Source organism: Strix aluco, chromosome 10 (genome assembly GCF_031877795.1).
Source record: "Strix aluco isolate bStrAlu1 chromosome 10, bStrAlu1.hap1, whole genome shotgun sequence".
Lineage (NCBI taxonomy): Eukaryota > Metazoa > Chordata > Aves > Strigiformes > Strigidae > Strix > Strix aluco.
The window spans coordinates 26,687,131-26,701,675 of record NC_133940.1 but is presented as its reverse complement, the minus strand read 5'-3'; the positions used below and the strand labels follow the sequence as shown (position 1 = coordinate 26,701,675).

General features: G+C 40.6%; 1 long non-coding RNA gene across 5 annotated transcripts in view; it reads right to left on the bottom strand.

Moving 5' to 3' along the window:
* LOC141927760 (uncharacterized) overlaps positions 1 to 14,545 on the bottom strand; it is a 90,163-nt gene that overhangs the window by 62,653 nt on the left and 12,965 nt on the right. For all 5 annotated transcript variants that reach the window (XR_012624574.1, XR_012624575.1, XR_012624573.1 and 2 more), the window contains one exon: positions 842 to 979. This is a non-coding gene — a long non-coding RNA (uncharacterized LOC141927760). The remainder of the gene's footprint in view (positions 1 to 841; positions 980 to 14,545) is intronic.

Below are 14,545 nucleotides of genomic sequence, written 5' to 3'. Positions count from 1 at the left end.
ATTAATGTGGTATTTTTACTCTGAACTACGAGTTTTTATTCTGTCAATAAGTACTTTCACTGTTAAATAAAACCACCAAATCTCCAAACATTAAATATATGAATTCTGACAGCTTTAAAACCTTGCTTTTCAACCCAAAGTTGATGAACACGCTACAATAAGTTTCTAAAGGCACACATGGGGCTTATTTCTAGGGTCTCATTCCTTAGCAAAAAAGCTCACTGCACTTTTACCGCAACTACACAAAAAGGCATGATTTTTGTCATTCTGACCCTTAATAGAATTGGGATCTAGAGGCTATTAGGACTTCTGATGGCCTTTGACACCCTGGCTTCCAGCACCTCAGCAATCAGTCAGTGCTGGGGTAACAAAAGACCACTCAAATGTACAGTTGTCATCCCCACGCTACATCTGTTGGCCATGCTGTTAGGAAGTGTTGACCCCATCATTTCACCGTAAACACTGCCGAAATCAACAACAACAAAAACAGAAATGAAAAAGGAAACTGGATGTCAGAAGTCAGGTCAGCACATTTTATTTGCACATGTGTCAGTAAAGATAGAAGGAATCACTGAATTAAATTAAATCAAAGCAAACCTGCTAATTAAAACAGCTAAAATTATGTTTGTGAAGATGTGTGACTGGTTTCCTGCTTATCTGCAAATAAGCCTCCCCATAGTATAAACATGTTTCTGTCTCCACTTCACTTATAATAAGTCTTTAGGCAGATTGTAATTAGTATTTTGAGTTTCTGATAGAAGATCTATTGTGTTACTGGAGAAATATTTTTCCTGACCATCAAAATACTTATTATTTCAGTTCCACTCTCAAGGGTTCTCACCTGTTCTTCTCATGCTGGTCAAAGTCTTGTATTCACTTTATCTGAATCAAATTGTTTGGGTATGTGTCTGAATACCATCGTCTTCATAACATATTGCTTGTAGTTATCCACAAATGCAGGCATTGTATTCAGCTCCACCTACAAGCCAAACCAGATATTATTACCAGTTTTGCTTGGATCTATTCTGTAGTTTGCTTTTCATTCAACTTTGAAAGAACAATCAAAATGATCATATTAAGGAGTAGAAGAGCAGAGTCAAACCAGAAGTTTTGCACAAGAATGATACTATTTACAAAAATCAACTTTTTGTTTCTGTTTTACTTATTCCCAAGTTCACAATGCATAATTTTATAGAAACCCAATTACATACCTCAGTGATTTACTGGCAAAGCTGGCCAGAAGAAATTATCTGGCTTCAGCTAGTGTGTATGCCTATTTACAATCTAAACAAATCCATAGAAAATTGCAAAATGGCCACAAAGAAAAAAAAAAAAAGTCAAGTCAGAAATGCATTGGAAGTGATACAGTATGCAAACTGAAAAAAGTTCACCTTGTATTATGATTTCACTGGATAACCAATAAACCGTGGTTACAAGTATGGATTCAGTCTTTCAGATCATGCACTATTTATTTATTCCAGTATTTAACTTTAAGCATGTATGGAGTTTCATCGGCTTGGAAAGCATGGTGTTTTCTTTTTGCCCTTTTCATAATTTTTTTCAGGATTAGTTTGCACAGTTAACGGATGCATGGACTGACTTCCACAGGATTACTCAGATGTTTACAGTTACCCGTGGGTTTGAGCAGGTTTTTTAGATTCAGGGCTATAAGGCATTAGGCCGCAGAGCTACATGTGCATCACATTAACAAATGGCGACGCAAATGGCATGTGATCTGATACTGGTATCATGAACACTGCAATAATGTCTGTGGATTACTTATGCTGACAAATATCTTCTGTTTTTCTTGAAACATTTCTGAAACAATGCAGAATGCCTTGGGAGGAGCATAGGCTCTTTTTATAGTTTGTGTAAAGTGAAATTTCTAAGTCAAAAAATATAAACAAAACATTTATGATTTGTTAATGGCACAACAAGTAATTTCAGATTATTGTATATATTTTCCTTGGAATGACCACCGGGCAGAACTCTCAGTCAAAGATTTTGTTGGATGTGGCCCAGAGTTCATTTACTCATTTACCTCAAAACAACTGCCTCCTAAAAATACATCACATTGTAAATATGCTAAACCCCAAATTTTGCTGTAATTGCATGTGCCAGCACTAAGTCCTACATCAATAAGAAACCCCACTGATGTCAGCATGACTTGTGACAACACAAGATTTCCCTCCCCTCAGTACAGCTATAAAACTGGATCCTTGGTGAGTATATTTGAATGATGTGGATTATATATGATTAAACAGATTTGGATTAAATCACAGCAATGGGCTTTCTTATCAAGAACATACCGTCAGGGCCACACTGATGTACAGTAATCAAGGTGACCTTATAGACTTATTACAACCCAGAGCAAACTCTGATCAACTTCAGTGGATGAGGAATTTTTTTTTTTACTCTGCAAAGATCAGGCTGCAAGATATAAGGAGTTAAAATGCTGCTTTCCTGACGAATAGTTTTCATGCCTTAAAATTATGATTCAGGCAACAAAGAGCAATCTTTCTTGCAGGGGAAGCCAATCGCAGCTAAACTCCTTGAGCTCGGTTTCATTCATCAGGATGGAAAACATGGCTGGCTGTGCCTTGTCCTAGCATACAAGAAAATCTGAATAAAGGAGAACAACATCTGAATAAAGAAATCACTGAAATCCCACCCAATACAAGTTTGCCCTTCATTACATCATGTAATTATCTCATCTAATTTTTGAAAAATGGTCTGAATATTGTTATGAAACCTTACTTTTTATTACTACGATTAGTCTTCATTTAACCCACAAACATAGCCTATCATGTCTTTTATAAATGTACAGTAGGGTTAACCATAAATGACAGAAACAAATGTCTTCCTTGCTGGAGTAGCGAGGAAACAGCTGAGAAAAGAATCTGGTGGCACGATGCTACTATAACTCCCAACTAACCAGAGCTAAAGTGTTAACTCCAAAAGCTTCAGACAATTCACAGGCTGCTGCTCCAGCTGAAGGGCTTTAACATCTCGGGAGCGTGTGCCTTGTGGATGCTGATACACATCCTCATATTTAATATGGGTAACATTTGGCAACCATCGCTACGGAGGTCATTCTGAGGGTAAGGAGGAAAAGGACCTAACGGATATAAAAAGGCAAAAAAAGACCCAGGCTGCCAAAGTCTGGGGGTTTGGCAGAGTAACAGAGATAAACTAATCAGCAGCACAGCTTTCCTGCACCAAGGCTTTCAGATTTCCACACAGAACCCTGTGCCTCTCTCCTTTGGATTAGGCAGCCCCAAAGTTCCTGGATCTATATATAATGTTGAAGAGAAAGAGGGAGAAAAAGGGGAAACAATGGTAACAGGAATACTTTCCTGAAGTTTACTGCAAGTTGTACATCAGCTCAAAAAGATTTTTAGCCCAAGATACCATATAAAAATTTCAAAAGGCTTGCTGGGGGTGGAAAGCTGTTACATAATCTATTAACACTTCAAATAGTTTGTGCTGCATTATATTTTGTACGGACACGTGTAGTAAACATCACGCTCTGAAGCTCTGGATTCACATCTGCACTGAAGGACCTGTGTTGTGCAGTCAAGTTGTGGTGAAGCCACAGGTCTGGAAACTTCCTCCCCTTTAACATCCATCCTCTAAATGAGTCCCCCACCCCATCCTCTCCTCCACCAAGGACATTTTTAGTAAGATTGCTGTGCAGCTAATTACATTACCATGGCATCCAAGTACCACACAGTCATGAGACCTACTTCTTTTAACACCCCTTGGGTTTGTGGAGAGGAGTTAATAGGAAACATCCTTACGTTTGGAGAGCTGAGGCACAAGGTCAAGTTGTTTGTCCAACGTTACTGCAGAAGATGCACTGGGCAGGAAATTGCTCGGTGTGGAGTAGCTGCCAGAATGGACTAGGTGCCAAAGCAGCTGCATGACCACCTACTTAACCAACCACCATGCCCTCAGAGCTGCTCTCAGGAGACAGTGCTGAGACTCCAAGAGAAATCCTTGAGCAAATAGAGGGAAATACCTGCTTGCCACCTGCACGCTGCAGCCTCCAGCTATGCCAGCAGCCCTCACAATAGCATCAGGCTGAACGGATGGCCCCAGGGCCTTGCCAGCTTCCCAGAGTCCTTCTTCTGCAAAGGCAAATGAGATCTTTGGGCAGCCTGCACCCAGGCAGAGCTCACCCTGCAGATGGGAGAGGTGCAGATGGGAGAGGTGCAGTTGCCCATGCCCAGAGTCACAGACTGTGTGTCGGTATGCTCTGTAGCAAACAAATTTCCATGGCAAACGCCAGTGAACTGAGTTTGTAACAGGACCAGCTTCACCAGTCCTCTTGTCCTGTCTTGGGGCTGGAGTTGCACGGCATGTTATTCAGGTGGTATCCCCTGACTATGAGCTTCCTATAGACAATGGTCCGAAATGAGCTATCACTTGCGTGGATTTCCCTTGTGTGCTAACTCGTGTGACCTTGCCTGAAACTTGACTTCTCCAAGGCAGCTACTCTGATCGCTTTCAGCTCTTCAGGAGCAGAACACTAACATGAAGAGCTATTTTCTCCATGCTATTCCTCCACACAGAACAGAATTACTCTTTATTTCTGATTCCTCTCACCGAGTTCTCTCATCTATTTCCATTTGCTTCCCCTAACAGACTCTTTAGTCTCATCTGTGTTACTGGAAGAGTTTGGTCATGACTTATTGCAGCCTGTTGTTTATTTGCCTATTACTGCTATTAGGTCAGTTTTAACTGTGGAGAACTGTGTGTTATCTTTTGTGTTGACATCTCTCACTGCTCTGATGCTAAAACATTTCTTGCTATATACTTGCACAGCATTTTCACCAGACTTTTATTAAAAAGTAACAACAAAACTTGGAGTGGAGGACTTAAGCCCCCCTTGCGGAAAATACACCCTGCCCAGTCCCACCTCCAACCACACCACCAGCTCAACAAGCTTGATGATGGAAACAGGCTCAACCATAGCAGGTTGACAGGCTCGTAATTTATGCAATTAACATAAACTTATGGTACTACTTCCTGAACCTGTCAGCCAGCTGAACGAAGACAACCAGCTGAATACTAAGATATATTCTGCCTCTGAACTATCTTACTGTATAAATCTGAGGTCTGTTAAAATTGAGAGTGGACTTCAAATAGCCAGGAGGGAAGGGCTTTGGCCAAAGGTGTAACTCACTAGAGAGCTCACTTCCATGATAAAACTTGTTCAAATCTTTGTCAAAAAAAATGGACGTCATGTTGTCGGTCTGCTCTAGGTTGCTCAACATGAAATACTAGCAGTAGCAGATAGATTAATTAATATAGATAACAGAGACAGTGGCATATAATCATAAAAGAGAGAGGTGAAACCGCAAAGGACTACAGTTTCCCTATGGCACAGCGGGGGTTTTTTTAAGTGTCCAGTGCCTTTTCAACAGTATTTTTAGAGGAATAACAGACAGTCAGATATAGCCACGGATAGTCAGTGGTGGAGAGAGAGAGAGTAAAGAACCCTACTCCTGACAATCAGCATCTACACTCTAAGCTGCAGAAGAAACAGCTGCTTAGCTATTCGTTAGAGAAGGGATTTGCCAAACACGTTCCCTGATGCTGTTACGCAAGGTAGCACTACATGTATTCTCTCCTTCCACAGAGATGCAGTCTAAAAGCATTTGTATTTAGTTCTCCCATCCCCCTAAATCTTCTCCACAAAGGACACTGTCACTACCAAAGCTCTGCAACAAGGATCGTTTATATATCTGACAACCTTTAAACCCCCAAAGAAAGGGAAAGGGAAGCAGTAAAGCTCTCTGAAGAGCTCTTTGGTGGAACAAGCAGAATTATGAGCAGCAGGAGAAATATGAGTAATTAAGACAACAGTATATCTATATCTTACAGCTGACAGAGTGAAGCTTCAAGTTAGCTCTGGGCAAGATGTTAGCAGAGGAAAGAACTGAGCAGACTGTTTCTAATGTTCTTGTTGAAAAGCCAGCCCAGGAAAGGCTAAAGGGACAATTTCATTAAAAAGAAGGAAGTAGGTTGGCTTAAGAGAGCGGTTAGATGCAGACTTGTAACATTAAAGGAACAGGTCAACAGCTATCTGTAACAAGACAAGCAATCGTTTGGGGAGTCAGCCATGTGGCACTCTTGCTGTTCTTAAAAGAAAACGCTCTTAAATTATCTACCAGTGGGTTATACAGAAACTTAAAGCTGCAGAATTGCACCGTGGCACAAAACAGAGCACCAGGGCGGATTGAGGCTGCAGGAGAGCAAAGGACGGTAAGCCTTGGTGTTTTCCAACGAACAGCCCAAAACAGTGGCTGGTTTTAGGCAGTCAACGTTCATCCAGAGCCAGCATGGTGGCCAGGACGGGACATTCACTCCTGCCCTCGATCCAACCAGCACGTCCCCACGGCAGCTCAGGCACAAGGACCCGAGCTGGCAGGGCTGTGCCGTCATGGCTGTAACTGCTGCAAGAAGGGGCTGGATCCGCTCCCACGCCGCAGCTCCTCTGACAAGTGCAGAAACTCGATTTCACTCCTTCCTCCAGCCCCGGCACTCGGCATGCTCCAGCGATTCCCCAGCTGGCAGGACGGCCCTTTGTGGCTACAGCAGCATGGTTTATAGCAGCCCTGAGGCTGTGTTTTCCATCTAGTATATATAAGTGAATTAGTGGAAAATTTGAGCTTACACAAATCACAGAGCCAGCGCACAGTTTGTCATGGCCACGCAGCCTTTTCTCAGGGCTAGAGCTGCAGTAATGAGGTGTAGTAAAGAAACGGTGGGCTGCATCCATGGTTCCTGCTTTACAGCTGGGTTTAGAGCTGGGAAGGGAAGCGCCGTTAGATGAGAGGGGGAAAAAAAAGACCAACAGAGCTCCCATATCTATGGTCAGCACAGTCACCTGGGGCTTGCAGCCAAAAAGATCGATGCAGGGATATTTGGGAAGAGCAGCCTTCCTCCCTCACCTCCCAGGCTCCATCTGTGTGAAGCAGGAGATGGGAATTACACAGAGTGCAATATTTGCGCTGGAAAAATGGCAGAGGGGTTGCTCCAAATTTACATTATTGTAAACAAGAGCAGCATTTGTCCAAACGATAAGAGCTGTAGCAAAGGCAGAGCCAGAGGGCACCGAATGAGGGTCACCAGCTGCAACTGCTGTTGCCACCCAAGAAGAGGAGCTACATGGCTGCAGCAGGTTGGGAGGTGCCAAAATCTCTCACTACAATTTTCAAGTGATTGCCCCAGTATGCCTCTCACATTTACTACATCCAAGTTTCTAGCCACGCTCTGGCCGAGTACCCCAGCAGCTACTCATTCTTGCTATGCCTTCCTTTACTTGCACCTACAAATCTCAGTCCTTCTCAAGCATTCATGTGGCCCTATCAACAGCAACAACACTAATTTACTCATTTACATGCACCTGGAGTACATGCTTTACAGTGAAGCACAACATAGGTATTCCCTATCTCTTTTTCCTTTCCTATTTCCTCAGCCAGCACGGCGGTAAGGGATGGATCATGCCATTCCTGACCCCTCCATCACGTATTTGGTGTAGATAGTCTGAAGCAGAGGGTTTTCTTGCTACAGACTATTCTCTGCCATTTTCTCTACTATAAAGAAGTATGTGTGTCTGTGCAAGGAGCCTGTGTTGCCCTTTCCTACACAAGGCTGAGGGGAAGCCTGCTCTCTGCATATTTCAGATCACAAACTCTAATGGCTCCTTAAAATACACACTTATATTCAGCCCATAAATCAAAATAGATAGTCAAATCCTGCTTATAGATCTAAATCCTTCTTATACTCTTGCGTAGCTCCATTATGTACCTAAGGTGTCACACTGCCTATATATTTCTGCCTCCAGCTTCAGCCACATCATAGCACTGATTGAGAGCACCAGAGTGCCTAGCCCTTAAAAACTCAAAGATTTCTCACTTTCCTGAGCACTAAAATGCATTTAAAATTAGGAAAAATGGCCTCCTGTCATTTTGTTGACTTGGCAATGAGTTTATTTACTCACTCATCCCGCAGAGCAACTGTTTCATGGAAATGCAAAAACATTTAATATTCCACTGCGACGCCAGGCAGAGGTACCTGAGTCTCACCCCTGTGCCAAGCAAAGACAATCACAAGGCTGAAACCACTCATCACCTGCTTTTCATAGAAAGGCGCGCATCTTTACAATTCTTCGGGATATATATTGTTAGAAAGTGAGCTCAGAATTTCATATTATTATCATATTATAGGCGGCATTCCTTTGATAAAGGGTCAAAGATCAGGAAGACAAAAAAAATAAGGAAATAAAACCCAGCAACAGTCAGATCTTTAGCTGGCATAATTGGACACCGAAGTCCCCGGAATTGTGTCCATTAGCAGGAGTGGGTGATCTGACCCATATGCTTACCACTTTCAAGTATAAAGATTAAAACAACACGCCTAACAGCAGAAATGGGTTATATTACATTTCAGAGAGGCTTGGGTCGCCTAAAATTCTGAAGAAATTTCCAGCTTGCCATCATAAAGACTTCAAGGCTGTTTACCCAAACTTCTCAATAGCTCCTTCTAAAAAAGGATGATGAGCAACCATGTTCAGTAACACAGATTTTTAATCTGTTTATAGTTTTAGAACAATTTCCAGAATAGAACATTTTAAAATGTCCTGAGCCTTTAGCATTCTCACTTTGATCATCTCCCATCACGTTATGGTTCAGAACAGAACATGATGGAGCCAGGCTAACGAATCTGCCAGAAATTACATCAGAAAGCCAAGTGACCTGAAAAAAAAAAAGTGCTCTATTTGAGCACCACGCTCTTCTTGAAGATTTTTCTTTTTATTTTTTTTTTTTATACATTTTAATTAATGTTTTACTTTCACTGGATTTATTTTGCTTGCATGAAAGCTTGGAGCTTGTTCTTAGAAAAAACTCCCATTGAAAACAAAAGGAGACTTATTTGACCAAGGGAAGACTGTAGGAGGTCCTCAGATAACAATAGCTAACAATTCTTTTTAGGGTTGAACAGTTTAAATAACGGACACTTTCTTAGGAGGTTTACTCTAAATAATAATTGTGGATTTTGTAGCCTGTGGAAGGGAGAGATTGGTCTTTGACAGAGTTTATATTACTAACCTGATGCGAGCAGACAGCTGCAAAAATGAAGTGATATCAGTGATAAAAATATTCTTTCTACGTTTAAGCAGGAGGAATTGCGTAGTAGCAAAGGGCAAATCCCACTGGCCTCCATGCGAGCAAGTAGTCCTTACACATGAAGACTGGGACTGACTGACTGACTGGCACTACTGCTCAGTGGACATCCTGACGTAGTATGTAATTACTTTAAATATTTTTTAATGCTTCCTATTAAATTTCACATATTAGCTTGCATTCCTTTTAAAAACTTTACCTACACAATAGCATCTCTTGCCCTTTTAATTCAAGCCATGTTAGAACTGGCAAATAACTAGGTTAAAAAAAAAATGTTGTAATGATAGCCCCCCCTCCCCTTCTATCTGATGTAGAAATAGATAATTTCTAGTACTAAAAGTGATTAAATTTAGTGCATTTCCAACTTGTATTTTAACAATGCATTACCTCCTGAATTGCTGCATAAATATTAATAGACAGCCTGATATGGAACTTTTGCCCGTAATGCCCTTGGAAAACCATAATCACGGCGAGTGGAGCAAAAGAGATGAGAGAGTGCACTGAAGATGGTGGCTCTATCCCCCAGCTTCACAGAGCTACCCTAGGTCAGGCACTTTCCATGCACTATCACAGATGAGCAATATCTCAAAGCCTAGACTTTGCCTAGTAGGAGATGAAAATCCTACAGACATTAATCTGCCTGATACTCATCTGAAATACAACAAAAAAATTTCCATTGGTACCAAGAAGAGCTACACCGATTTTTCCCCAAATTAGCCAGACTTAATTTTTGACATAGCCTACTCTTAAATTTCAACTGCAGATGTTTGCTACTCTAATCACCTCCGAAATGAATATATAGCATTTATCTACCTGAATTTCACCCCTCTGATACAATCTCATTAAAAGTCAGGATCGCTCCGGCTACAGTTTGAAAGAGGCCAAGTGCCTACAGATCCCCTGAAGTCATGCTCAGCCTTCTTGAAAATTGGCCAATTATTCAGATCCCTAAATGTGGACTTTGGGGGCTGAAATTCAGGATACCCTTTTGCAAAACCTTTTGGGGCAGCCTTTCTGGTCTGCCGTAAGCCACGTTCCTTGTTTCTGAGAAGATGACACTATTGATTTTTGTCACTCTAATGCAAGAACCTCGCTTGAAACCTCAAAACACCAGCAGTAAAAAGTGCAAGGAGAAGAGATTTCTGTTTGCAAACACCTATTGCACAGCTGTATTTTGGACACTAGTGGACTATGCTAAGGGTTAACTTAATTTAACTTTCACCAAGTTAGAAAGCTATGAAAGTTTAATCACAAATGAACTCCAGTGGGCAGTTTGGTAGCTCACAGACAAATGTTCTCATTTTTATTCTTTATAGGCAGTGCTCAAATCATCATAAACCACATTTAAGGAGGGAGAAATTTCATGAGGGGAGGGAGCTGGTTTATATGATAGAGTAAGAGAAAAAGGCAACTTACTGTTTTAAAATTTGAATCCAACAAAATTACCAGAAATGCTGCTGGAAACAGAATGCTGAGAATTCATTATTTTGTTTCAAAGTTAGTTTATCATAAATCTGCCCTCTGACACGTAATAACTAGTAACGTTTCGAAGGTTATTTGATAGTAAGTTCAACAGTGTAGGTGACTGAACATGTGAGCTGCATGATAATGAGTCCCAGGGGAAATCAGGCTTTAGGATGCAGGGTGAAGCATCCCTAGGCTTGTATTCAAATGGAAAAAACATATTCAAAAGTTTATTGTTTATCTCCTAAGAACATCAAATAATACACAGTCCTTCGAATCAAATGTATAAAGCACGCTAGAGAACTATTTGCTGGGGGAAAAATGCCTGATTTGATCCAAATTCAAAAGAAAACTAATAGCTTGTACACTGAAATGCATAGAGTGATTCTGATATAAAAAGTGGAGGGAAGTATTTCAGTTTGTTCCTTTACAGAACTAAAAGGCACAGCAAGTCAATTTGCTCTTGCATCAGACTCTAGAAAGAGGAGCTAGAGAGCATTAAAACTAGTTGTTTTCAAATCCTCTGTGTTTCAGTACAATGGAGTTCTTTAAGTGTGACAAATACAAATTGCACTACTCATCCTGAATTTCATCTCCAAAGTACGTTGGCTGTAATTGATAAATTCGTAGTGTACAAACTAATTTAAAGCCAATAATGAGAGGAAAAGATTTTATTTTTCAGCAAGGAGGTGTGGTACATACACCCCACTCCAGCACTATAATAGAGCCCCACCTCTCAGCTCGTTAAGCTCTTAAACAGCAAGTCTGATGCTGCCCTTACCAAAGTCAATGGTAGTTTTGTCATTAGCTGGGCCGGAAAGCATGTAAGACAGAACTTTTTTTTTTACATAAACTCTCTGTATCACAAACGCCGAGGGCAGCGGCATTCCAAGCCCGTAACTACCCAGCCGCTGGCATCCTGCCACCCCACCACAGAGCGGAGATGGAGGGGACGGGAGCTGGGTCACCCACTGCTCCTGCCTTCCCCGGGCATGGCCCGTTTGCAGCTTCAGCATCGCTGCTCATCCCCAGCCTCTGCATGTTTCTGTACGCGGAAGTTTGCAGAGGAGGCACCGCGTTTAAGGATTGTTGTGGAGTTTGGATATATCATGGAGCGCTCCGCTGCCAACTTTGCATCTTCAGAGACACATCTGAGCTATTAAAAGTGATCAAACGTGACTCATGCTGTTTAGGTGTACAACCATACCTGTCAAGCACACTAGTTGCCTTCTTTTAACATAGTTACGCAGCCCTCCCTGTATCAAGAGGCTGTTATTTCATAATGCATTTTGGACAGTGAGAACAAAATTAGACTTTACTTCCAAGGTATCTTTCAATAACCAAAATCCATTTTCTGTACATCTTTGTATATTGTCCTCCTTTTTTAATTTGTTGCTTAAATTGTTACATGCCCTATACTTAAGTAGTGAAAAGTTATCCGGCATATATCTTACTTAACATCACTCTATCAGTCCTAACTCTTAATATTATGATGGCTTTTTTCAGAAATATAACTGGCAGAGGTTTACTGACACACCACAAATCCTAATTATCATTAAAACTCTAAATTCTATATTGACAAAAATCAGAGGTTGAAACGCTCTTATCTTGACAAGCTCTAAAATATCCAATGAATGTTTGTTTATTCGCTTCTATATTACTATGTATTTCCAACATGGCCATTTGCTGTACCTTAACTTTGGGTAAACAACAGCATTTAAATATGCACCAAAGGCAAAGATAAATCAAAACAAGCAATCAGGCAATAATGTTGTCTAAAATGCTTTTTACTATTCTTAATAAGGAATTACTATGTAGAAGACAACTGAACCCAAAAACTGAGACAACCTCAAATAACATATATTTAGAAAAGATGGCAAACTTTCTGGATTCATCCCTTGGACTATTATGTTACCCACTGTTCAATTTTTGTTAATGTTTACACATGGAAGATGTATTGAGAAAATTGGAGCTACATTAAAATATGAAAGACACAAAAAATGGCCACAGAGCTATTAATACAAATATTAAATAAGAGTGGTCTAAAACAGATCGGGTTTGAACTTTTATTATTATTCCAGCAAAGAGTTAAAAATGTACGTTACTAGACCAAGTTAGTTCTGCCCGGTGCTGCGATATTAAAACGTGCATAAATCAGCGCGCTCATTTTCCTATCAAGCACAAAGCTCCTGGCTGCCGGTTATCGGAGGTATTTGCAGATCCGCACCGAGCGACTCGACTCGGGGTCCTTCCTCTGTGTGGTCTTTCAGAACTGTCGTTATCAGCTTTCTGTTTATTATTGTGCTCAGTTTAAAGGGAATTTGCCAAGTGATCCCTGGACTCCAATCTTTAGGCCTGTTGTCAGGACAAATTAATTTCTGTGGAAACCCACTGTGCCTCAGATACCATCTAGGAAATGTAGGATTAATGGAGTCCCTGTACAACAAGCTTTGTAGTGCGGCTGCTGGGGGAGGGGAGTGACTCTTGGAAGGGAGAAATAACAAAAATAAAGCCCCTACACTTTGGGTTACTTGGGGGGGACTTTACTGGTTTTTTTTATTATGTCAACTCACATCAATAATATTTAAAATATAGTGTAGTAACTGAATACAAACAGGCAACTTTTTTTTAAAAAAAACAGTGAATGGAAACTATATTACCAAAGATGAGGGACCTGAGGTCTAATTATCAATGGTTTATATTTTATATGCTCAAACCTATCTTGTCAGTAGGTAAAAACAGGATATTAAAAGAAACAGTCTCCCATGAATCTTAGTAGACAATAATGAAACTCAATACATGATCTTTTGGAAAAGGGGTATTAAAGCTGGATTTCCTACAGGGCCGGGTCATTACTATGTTAGCTGACATTTGAGGCTCTTTTTTCAAAATGCATATTATTTCACTCTTAAAAATGTTCAGCTGCCACTGTTCTTGCCATAAGTATACTGGAAAAAATACTTTCCTGACTAGAAAAAAAGAAGTAATTATTATTCTTCATGATGCTAAATTAGAGCTGAATTTAGAGCTGTAACAGGTAAAGCAATGTTTTCCCCTTTCGTTTTTCCTTTGTCCATAGTATAGCACGAGAGAAGAGAGAAGAGAGAAGAGAGAAGAGAGAAGAGAGAAGAGAGAAGAGAGAAGAGAGAAGAGAGAAGAGAGAAGAGAGAAGAGAGAAGAGAGAAGAGAGAGAAGAGAGAAGAGAGAAGAGAGAAGAGAGAAGAGAGAAGAGAGAAGAGAGAAGAGAGAAGAGAGAAGAGAGAAGAGAGAACTCCAATACGTTTTTATCGATCCTTTCTCATTTTCAGGAGGATGACTTTGTCCATGGTTAGATATACAGGTTTAATATCTTACAAATTGGGAATTCTTACCCTTATTCTTTTCTCTCCAAAGATAAATCAGTTGATAATATACAGGACAAAGGTAGTAGACACACAGGTCCACATTCTGTATTGTATTATATCTTGTGACTCCCCTGTGGAATCGGCGAGTTATAAATCAGCCCTGAAGTTAGCCTAAAGTGGCACTAAAACACCTAATGGATCACAAAAAAAAAAAGATACAACTCCTTTAAGGTCAAAAGCTATAAGCAAGATTTGACTTTCTAACATGGTGTTGCTACGATATTAAACTGATAATAGCAGTGCTAATTTTGCCACAGTGCATTTCTAGTGCACTTCTAATACCTTATAAGCTTGGCAGATGCAGATGCTGAAGCTGCAGCAGAAAGCTCCTTTAACATACCTCTTCAGTTTGCAAATACCTCTGTGCGTGCTGCTTTTCCCTCAGAGGGCAAAAACAGGAGCATTGCAAGAACTCACATTTTTCATGTGATATCACATTTTGTTTGGAACAGCATTTATGGAGAAAATTCATGTTGGGAGATT